At 49.1% G+C, this 10,304-nt stretch overlaps 1 pseudogene; it reads right to left on the bottom strand.

Annotated features, from left to right (window-relative positions):
* Positions 1-5,610: 5,610 nt before the first annotated feature.
* Positions 5,611-5,705, bottom strand: LOC130872335 (U2 spliceosomal RNA; annotated as a pseudogene).
* Between the last annotated feature and the right edge of the window lie 4,599 nt (positions 5,706-10,304).

Raw genomic sequence — 10,304 nt, forward strand, 5'->3', positions numbered from 1 at the left:
GCACATCCTAACAATAGGGTAAGCCTTTCGAATGGGCTCAAGTGCTAATTGGACATATAACTGACACATGGTAGGACTGTTGGCCATTTCTTGAGGTAGAACTCTCCATTGAAACCTCTTGTCAGGTTCTTCATGATTGACAGATGGAATGGTAAAGGCAAAACGCTTACAGTCCTCCCTCGCTAGCGGGATGGAAAAGAAACAGTCCTTAATGTCAATAATAATTGTTGGCCAGTCCTTAGGAATGCTAGAGAGTAAAGGTAGGCCGCGCTGTACTGATCCTAACAGTTGCATTTGTTGATTAACAGCACGAAGGTCATGTAAGAGCCTCCATTTGCCTGACTTCTTTTTAATAACAAAAATAGGAGTATTCCAGGGAGAATGGGAAACTTCTAAATGTTCCAGGGAGAGTTGCTCCTGGACCAGCGAGTAGGCGGCTTCTAATTTTTCTTTGGAAAGGGGCCACTGAGGGACCCAGACCGGGGTGTTTGTGGTCCAGGGTATACGAATGGCATCCTCAGTGGCCCCTATGAAAAACCCAGCCCCCTTTTCCCCTGATTTCCTACAGGCTCCAGGGGGCATGTTATTCCCTGGAGGTTCTTTCCAAGTCCTTTCCCTGGGACATAACCTGCATCAAGCATAAGGCGCTGACTGGTCTCAGAATAGTCAGTAGTAAGCCTCATTTTCATCTGCCTCAATACGTCCCGGCCCCACAGAGAGACTGGTAGACTGAGCACAAAGGGCTGTATTCTACCGGTCTGTCCTTCCTCACAAACCCAAACCAACTCTTTGGCGCTGACTTCTGGTGCATTTGCATACCCCAGCCCTTGCAAGAGTTGTGAGGAAGACTGTAGGGGCCAGCGAGCTGGCCACTCTTCCTTTCTGATGATGCTGCGATCTGCCCCAGTATCCAAAAGGCCTTTGAAGTGTTTTCCTTCTATCTTTAGGCCTAGCATGGGTCGTTTATCGAGTTCCAGGGACAGATACACCATATCTATACCTGTGGATCCGAACCCCTTTTCTCCTCTAACGGTCTCTTTGGCAGGAAATTTGTTGTGTATACTTGGCAATATTAATAACTGGGCTATGCGATCCCCTGGCGAGATAACTGAGATTCCTCGAGGGGATGCACATAGGACTTTAACTACTCCTGTATAATCTGGGTCTATGACTCCCGGAGTCACCATCAATCCCCTCAAGGCTGAGGAGGACCGTCCCAACAAGAGGCCAACCGTGTCCTTTGGTAAGGGACCTCGGAAGTCAGATTCAAGGGGTTGCACCCCCATCTGAGGGGTTAGTACCATCCGGGTGGTGGCACAGATGTCCAACCCTGCAGAGCCTGAGGTTGCTCTTCTGGCTTCTGTGGGAAATGTTCTGTCTGATGTTCTGTCTGACCCTGCAATGCCCCATACATTTGAGGGCCCTGGGGACGAGGGCCCCGTTTGCCGTTTTTTGACCCAGGTGGTGTTGTCATGGGTCGCCCATTAATGTCCTTGACTGATCTGCATTCATTGGCCCAGTGTTTCCCCTTTTTACATCGAGGGCATAAGCCTGGTTGACGGCCTCCCTCACCAATTCTCTGGCTTCCATTTGGGCAATTCTTTCGCACGTGTCCAGGTTTCCCACACTTAAAACACGCTCCATTCTTTCCCCCTGTGGTCCTGGCAGCAGCTAGTACTGCGGCCGCTAAGCCTGCATTGGATAATGGCCCTCCAATTTCTCTACATGCTTTCATCCAAGCCTGAAGGCCCTTCCCCTTCCAGGGCGTAATAGCCCTCCGGCAATCTTTGGTGCATTGCTCAAATATAAGCTGTTCGATCAAGGGCATAGATTGATCTGCGTCTCTAAAAATTCTTCCTGCAGCTTCTATCATACGAGCCACGAAGTCTGAAAACGGCTCTGTTGGCCCCTGAATAACCTTAGTCAAGTTGCCAGACACTTGCCCTCTATTGGGCAAAGACTTCCAGGCCCTAATGGCCATTTCATTAATCTGCTGATATACTTGTATTGGAAAAACTGTCTGGTTATTAATCCATTGCCCTTGTCCTAGCAACATATCAGCCGTCCAAGCGGCATTGCCATTAGTCGCATTAGTGCGGGCCTGTGCGATGGCAAGATCAGTATATATAGATTTAAAATCCAGGTACTGTCCTAATGAAACACATGCTTTCACTGTGCTCATCCAATCAGCGGGGGTCATAGCTGACTGCCCTAAACGCTCCACCAACCCTAGAGTAAAGCTGGCTGATACTCCGTAAGTCCGTGTAGCCTCTGCCAAATCCCTCAGTTGTTTATATCCTATTGGCTCGTGATATCTCTGTCCAGTATTGGGGTCCTGAAAAACAGGGTAAGCGCTGGCCAATTTGTTCCAGGTACTATGCTTGATAAAGGAAGCAGACGCCACTGAAGGCGCCGTTGGTCTACGACAAACATCGTAGGGCGGAGGCTTAGTATATTCCGGACTATACCACTCCCTCTCGCACTGTGCCACTGCTTCCTCTAAGACTTGTTCCTCCTCCTCATCCAACCAATCCTCCTCATCCGAAGATTGGTCAATAGAAAAATTAACAAACTCATCCAAAGGTGGATATATACTTTTCTTTTCTGGGGTTGCGCTATTCTGGAATTCCTTTTCTCCGTTCCGAGAGCTATTGTCGCTCTCCTTGGTTTCTTTCCTTTTAGGTCCTCCCTTTCCTTTTGATTCTGACTCTGACATGCTGTCCTGGTAGGCAGAGAGTGCTCTGCGGCCTTCCTTCAATGCCTCAACACATTTACCTTCCTTCAGACAAGCCCTTACTAATTTCCATAGGGGAAATGTTCCCCGTCGGAGTATGCCCCGTTCTTTGGCTGCCTCAAGATCTCTACCCAATTTCTCCCAGCAGGGAAGGTTAATGTCCCCTGAACCAGCGAACCAAGGAGCTACTTGATATACATCCTCCAAGAACTTCCTCAAAGTTCCCTCCGAGACTTTCAGGTCTCGGGTTCTCAGTAGTCGCTGGAGCGGACGCAAAAATGAGCTCACACTCGCCGAACTGGAGGCAGCATTCCCCATGCTGTGTGCTTACCTACGCACAACTTATACACGGGGAGGAAATGCCGACCTATCTACGCCGGACTTACTTTCGCTTTGACAGGTCCCAGTGGACACACTCCCGTCCCTGCTTATAACCGCGTAAGAAGGAACAGCGATGAGCGCAAGAAAAAGGCCAGAGCACAGATCAGTAGATCGGCTCCCCCCACCAGCATGTCAGGAAATTAACTTTCGGAGGACTTACCGGCCGCCGCTCCGCACGTCCAAGTTCTGAATCCTCTCACTGACGCGAGGGTCTTTTGCCTGGTGCCTAGATGTCAAGGTTCCCGGGTTTCCGGCACCACTTGCGGCGCGCAGCTCTGCCAGCAGAGAAGACGACCACAACAGGATTCTTCTTGGAACGTACTTTATTGGAGCGCAGAAGACTGAAGTTAAGATGGAGGCGAAAAGACCCCGAGCCCGACCGCGCGGGGAATATATACAGTGCCTGGTCCGCCTATGATGTGTCATTGCTTGATTGGCTCGGCCCACACTGATGCAATTGCGTGAGCAAGACGTGTGAGCAATTGATAGGTGGATTCAAACCACTCTTGGGCCGGTAGCGAGCGTGCGCAGAAGTTGTTTGCTACTAGGGACACTAGCAAATGGCGGTAACGGGCTTAGTGCCAGACCCTGTGAACATGACAGCTGACAGCTCCGAGGTGCGCAAAGCGCCTGGCGCACAGAGCGCCGTGGCGCGCTACATCGGAACATGACAGCTGACAGCTGACAGCTGACAGCGCCGTGGTGCGCAGAGTGCCGTGGCGCGCTACATGTGGTGTGTGTTTATGTATGTGCATGTAGCATATGTTTGTGTGTGTGTGTTTTTGGCTGTGCTTGGGTGTGTATGTATGGCATATGTGTTTGTGAGTGTGTGCGTGTGCACGTGTATGTGCATGTGCATGCCTACAGTGTCTGCCTACAGGAAACTCCAGCAAACCATGCCTCTTTCCAAGGCCATCAGGGCATCAGGCACCATCACAGCACAGTAAGAAGCAGATCATACAGCTCTTAGCTGAGTATTTCAGAAAGATTTAGAGACGGAGCAAGCTTGTCATCCCAGCTACCCAGAAGAGCTACCTAGGAGGCTGCAACAGGAGTGAAGAGTCACGACCAGCCTGGGCTATAGACGGGTTCAAGCTGATCACGGGCAACTTAGTGAGATATAGTCTCAAATAAAAAGTATAAATAAGTCAGGGGATGCAGCTTAGAGAATATTTACGTGGCATGTTCAAGGCTCTTGGACTCAATTCCCAGTACTGTAAAATAACAAACAGACAAGTAGGAGATTATTTGGTCTTCACACTTTTTTTTCTTTTCTGTGTATATATGGGTGCATGTATGTATCTTTTCACCACTTGCAGAATGCTATTTGGGGGGTCCTAGGTAGAGGTCTACCCTCATATCCTGATGGACCCATCACTTTCACCCACAGTGACTTCTACAGAGTGAGTGAGATATCATAATTCGAGGAAATAACCAATGTTCCATCCTCAGTGAAAGCACACTAACTAGCTGAGAACCTTGGTGTCTGGCAGGGAGACCATGCTCTGTAACTGAACTCTATCCCAGCCTAACAGGCAGAGCAGGGAATTTCTGAGCGAATGGTGAGCAATGTCTCTGGAGACGGGGGAGCAACAGTTCTTCGGTGGGTAAAAAGCAAGTTTGGAGTCCTGGCGAGACGCTCCCAGTCATAAAAGCCATGAAATTAAACAAATAGGAAGTTGCGTTGAAATACGCTCTGCAAACGGGCAATTTGTCTTTGGGTGTTTCAAAATTGCCCACTGTGAGAGATTACAAAGTACTCTGGCATTTTATCAAAGTTAGGGTGTCTCCCAGATGTCTGAGAGCCACACGGTATCGAGGCAGCCAGCACAACAGCTGTGTGTGGGCACTGTGGGTGTGTGTGGCGGCCCTTTGAGCTAGAGTCTGTGGTTGAGATGTGGGAACGAGGGCCTCAGGTCATTAGGAAGTGAACCCCTCTTATGTAGTGAACTCTGGAGGAAGGAGGCTCCCTGGGAACCCATCTATTCCCCTACCACCCCTCCCAGAATTTGCCTAGCATAACACCAGTGTTCTATACCTTTCTGGGCAGGGATTCTGTCCCCATGTACTACCACAACAGGGAAGCATCCTTGAGCACTTCTGCAGCCCCTTCCTCTTGTGAACACTTTCTCAAGCCCCCAGACATGGAGTACAGAGTCTGGCTTTGGTGCTTGGTGAAGCAAGGGATGCAGGCTGCTCTCTGGTGAGCTACTCTGGCTTCCACATTTTTTTTACTAACCCTGCATGACCTCGTGTCCTTGGTAGTGAGGATGCTTGCTTCTCCCTTGATTTCAGGGGGCTCACCCTTATTCCCTCAGCTAACTCTCAAGATTCCTTACACATAGGCAGCCAGGCAGACAGTCATCCAACATGGCTGACTTTCATAGTCTAGACTAGACATTGTGTAGGGTCAGTTTGCTATTGATTCTGCCCTTGATGCTGGGTCTGGGCACAGTTGCTTTGTCTCTTAGAGCTGTGACTCAACCAGCTGTAGGCAAGGTTCTCTGGAGGAACAGGACTTATATAACATATATTAAACTGACAAGAAAAGACATCACACTTGATCTTAGCCAAAAGGCTGAGAAATGATAATAACATATATTATAAATGGGATTCATTAGACTGACTTATATGATAATGGCCTGACAGTCTGACAGTGGCTGTCTGTACACTGGAGAGGCTGAGAACACAGTAGTTGAAGGCTCGGGGGGATTCCTGGAGAGTCCCTGGTCTTCAGTCCACCTTGGTTGGCTGAAGCAGCCAAAGTCTGGCGTCAGTTGAGGACAACATCATCATCGTCAACATCAGCCATAGGAGAAGTAGGCGTGCCTTCTCAGCAAAAGATAAGAAAGCATGGTTGCCTTGGTCACCTTTTCCTTGGACCTCTTTATATCTAGACTACCTGTTGGAAGATGCTGCCTCCTCTGGAGGAGGATTGTCTCCCTGTAGTATCTCTTAGCTGATTCCAGATGCCTTCAAGTTGATGAGATTAGCTATCTCCTAACGGAAGGAGTTATCCATGGGGTCTGCTGGAAACTCTGGCCTTTTGCCATACGGGGAAGCAGAAGTGGGGCTGACTTCACGGGATATAGCTAGTGGAGATAAAGAACAGGGGCTGGGGCAGTGCAGAGGACCACATGGGACGAAGATGCTGCAGCCCTCCTGGGATGAGGGCTAGGAGCAGGGATGCTGGCAGGATACATAAGGATCAGCTGTGATTCAGCCTCATAAACCTTTACTCAGGGGTGGGAATAGTTCTCAGGATGTGTGCTGGTCCAGTCTTTGGGAATGTGTCTTTGAGACATTGCTGGTGCTACTTACTGATGAAAGTGTGCACTTGAATTCCACCGTGCCAACTGCTGAGATGAACAAACAGTGCCCTCTGGATGGAGTGTCTGCCTTCTCTCTGGGTCTGGAACTTATGCAATTGTGGCTGGGTTTCCAGCAGAGGAGTACTACGTGCTTAGCCTGAGATAGAATCCCTGGATTCTGTCATTTCCACTCATTGCTGGAAGAAGTGTGGTTAGTGTGACCCCCTGATGGGGAGCTTGGGAGCTCGCATGGGTCTTGAGAACTCACTTAGTCATTTTGTCTTGTTAGCAGCGCCAGGAAGACTTACTTAGTCATGAATTACAGGCATAAGTAAAATGTCGCTCAGTGCTGGTGTCTTTCTTTTTAACCACCCAGAGTGAAGGAGGACATGGGCCTTGAACCTGTGGCTATGGAGCAGAGGCAGAGCAGTCAGAAGCTTGAGGTAGAATGGAATGCCTGGTCCTCCTGTATTTGGATTCTCTTTTTGCTCTTTCCAGCTGAGTGCTGCCTGAGTCAACTGGTCTGCCGCGATTCCAGAAGCCCAGCTCCAAAGCTCTTTTCCCAAAACCTTGGGGCAGAGCAAGCATCTGCAGGTGAAGAGTGGACAGTGCTGTTGCTTGCTCCTTCTGCCATGATGAAGATGCTCTACCATGCATCCCCATCTCCGTGTTGGATGGAGACCATTTAAAACCCTTCTTCCTTTAAGTTATTCTGCCAGGAATTTTGCCACAGTGACCAGGAAGGAACACATCCAGGCACGGTGCCTATCATCTGTATTAAAAGAAGATTTTTGGTGAGACATGTCCCACAGAGACACCATGGGTTCTGTTATGTTGATTGGCAAATTCCCTTTTCTGGAGACTGGCAGGTTGTTGTGTTAACTGGCAGGGTGTCTGTTGTATTGATTGGCAGGTTATCAGTTATGTTGATCATTGTAACTCTAGGGCTGACTTGCTTCTTTGGAATTCACACTATCCATGGCCTAGCCCATGCTGCCAGCAGCCAGGCATTCATCCTTGCTGGGCTTAGAGACCAGGTGAGCCTCTCCAGTTCCTGTAAGCAATGCTCGCTGCTGTAAGGGACCAATGACTGGACGCTGGGTCCATAGTCAACCTCCTTGGCTCCCAGATTGGCTGAGCAGAGGTGATCAAGTCGGGCACAGGAGCCCCCTCACCCTTTGCTGGATTTGCCATTTTTTGGAGGTTAAGAATGTGTGTTAACAGGGGTTTGACCCAAGACATCTAACTTCCATGACCAAGTGTTTGTGAACATGAACTATGATCTTGAACTTTCTCAAGTGGAAAGGTGGACCTGCTGTCAGAGTTTATCAGTTTCTGTTGAATGGACATTTTTGTATCTAGACCTGTGGTGCCAGGCAGAGACCCTGAGAGGCAGTGAGAGCTGTGAGCTGCTCAGCCTGGAGGGGAAGAGGACACCCGCCTCCTGGCCTGAAGAGCCCTGGGCTGCTGACCTCCGAGCTGTGCCTTCAGGGAACCCAGTCTGGTGTACAGGAGTCAAACTGCCCTGGGCTCTGGTTGGATAGGAAATGAAGTTCCAAAGTCAGGGCATATGAGAGAAAAGCTGGAGACACCAGCCCTGGGGTGACATTGTCCCCAAGATGGAGCCTGTTAGGTCAAGTGTATTCTGAGTGAGGGGCTTCTGCCCACATAAAGCTGGACCTCAGCAACCTGAGCCTCCCTGGGTCTCAGTGGACCTTGGGTCCTTCTAGAGATCTACTAACTCTTGTCTCTGGAACTGGCTGATCCTGGGACCAGTGTATTACGCTTCCTAGCTGATAGATGCAGGCAGTCTGGAGACGCTAGCTTTCCTAGGATTAGCTCTCTGCTTCCTCAATCTGATGAGATGCGGGACATAGTGGGACAGGAGGATCAGGCCTTTGAGGAGTATGCATAGACTTCAGATGGGTCTTTCCAGATGGGATTGAACAAAGAGAAGGCACCAGGACCTGGGGGAACATCCTTAATCCCTCCCTGTAGCAGACGTAGCTTCCAGGGGCTGGTTGGAACTCTCCCTGTGCACCTTGCCTTCCCATGTCCCCTGGTCTCTTTGCCAGTACCCATGAAGTGTGACAGCCAGCACACCCCAAAGGAGTTTAGACCCAGATGTCATTTGACGGTAACCGTGAGCTCAAAGGTCTCATGTACCAAACAGTCCAAGTCCAGACTACACAGGTTGGGGTTGATCCCTCACTGCTGGGCCATGTTGGAAAGATGCTTCAGATGTCTCCGTTCCCTTGTCTATAAAACACACACAGCCACCACGTGATTCATTTGCCACTCCAGTCATGGCGAATGGTCAAGGCACCTTCTTCAAGGAGAGCTCAAAGAGGGAAAGGCACCAACAATACCTGAGCTCTGGGTCTTCACTGAGGGTGACAGCTTGCACTGCAGTGGTCTATAAGGGGCAGTGGGACAGACAAGAAAAAGGCCTCATGTGTTTCTAAGCTGTGTTGATTGTCCCTGTATGAAGGACAGCTCTTGTTTCTCCTTACACCCTTGATAAGTCTCATGAGTTAAAACAGCTTGCAGGGAGAAAAATGGAGAAGAGATTTGAGCTAAATAGAAAAATGACATTCGCATATGAGCTTCCTGCTCTGAGAGGTTTTATCCAGGGTCCTCTGGATGTGTTGACATTGATCTTTATACATGCCACAGAACCATAGTGTCCCTGTGTCATCGGGGACTTGACATATCTTTAAAGCAATTGTGACCAGTGGTTTTACCCTCTGTGCCAAGGATGGGACAAAGTTCATGTTCGGTGTATTGGATATCCACCCACATGAGAACTCTACCCTTACTGTGTAATACACAGCTGTCAAGAGAGCCAGATAACTATCCATCTTCCATAGGACAGGATCTCTTCTAATTGTCTTGTCTAGATTGGATCTGCTTTTGTTCCTTCCTATGGGCTCCCATGAGTCCTGGAAATTAGCCTTCAATGCAGACATGCCTTTGAAGCTGAATAACAGGAAAAGACAGCCCCTGACCCAGTCTACTAGGCTGCAGGTGTAACTGGAGGCTGCACTTTTGTTTCCCGGCCACCCAGTCCTGTGTAATCACACAGAAATTTATATTAATTACAATTAGCTCAGGCTTATTATTAACCAGCTCTCACAACTTAAATTAACCCATTTCTATTATTCTATATTTTTGCCGTGTGGCTCGTGGCTTATTACCTCACATCTTGCTTCGCTGACGGCTTCTCAAGTCTCCTTGACTTTGTCTTCCTTTTCTCTCTGTCTCTACTTAAATTTCCTGTCTAGCTATATTCTATCCTGCCATAGGCCAAAGAATTTCTTTATTAATCAATGGTCATAAAACATATTCACAGCATACAGAGGAGTATCCCATATCATTATAGGGACATGCCCAGAGTGTCCAGCAGAAGTGGACACTGTCCAGAAAGGTCAGAACCAGGACCCTGGACGGGACCTGATGAACTGTGACCAAGAAAGACTGAGGCTCTGGGATACAATATCTCAGTCCCAGGTAACAGGAAGGGCTCACTCTGAATCTAGGCACCAAATAATCTCTCCTTCCTTCCCAGTTTTGTTACAAGGTTGCCTCTGTGGATGATGTCCACATTTCCCAACTCCAAAACCACTTAGGCTTGAGGTGAAATTGAAAATAAATAGGGAACACAGACAAAAAATGCTGACTCCATGGGCCTGGTTTCAGCTCCATCCATCATCTTAACTGTACCCACAGCAGGGCTGCGGACAGAGCGCGCGTCTGTCCCAGGAGCTCCTGCAGAACCTGGGGCCTCAGAGAGGCAGGAATGCACACATGGGTGGACATGGGTGGGTTTCTAAACAGGCAAGGGAGGAAGCACAACCTTGGTCACCTCCATGGGTCCC

This window comes from Chionomys nivalis, chromosome 3, assembly GCF_950005125.1.
Source record: "Chionomys nivalis chromosome 3, mChiNiv1.1, whole genome shotgun sequence".
Classification (NCBI taxonomy): Eukaryota; Metazoa; Chordata; class Mammalia; order Rodentia; family Cricetidae; genus Chionomys; species Chionomys nivalis.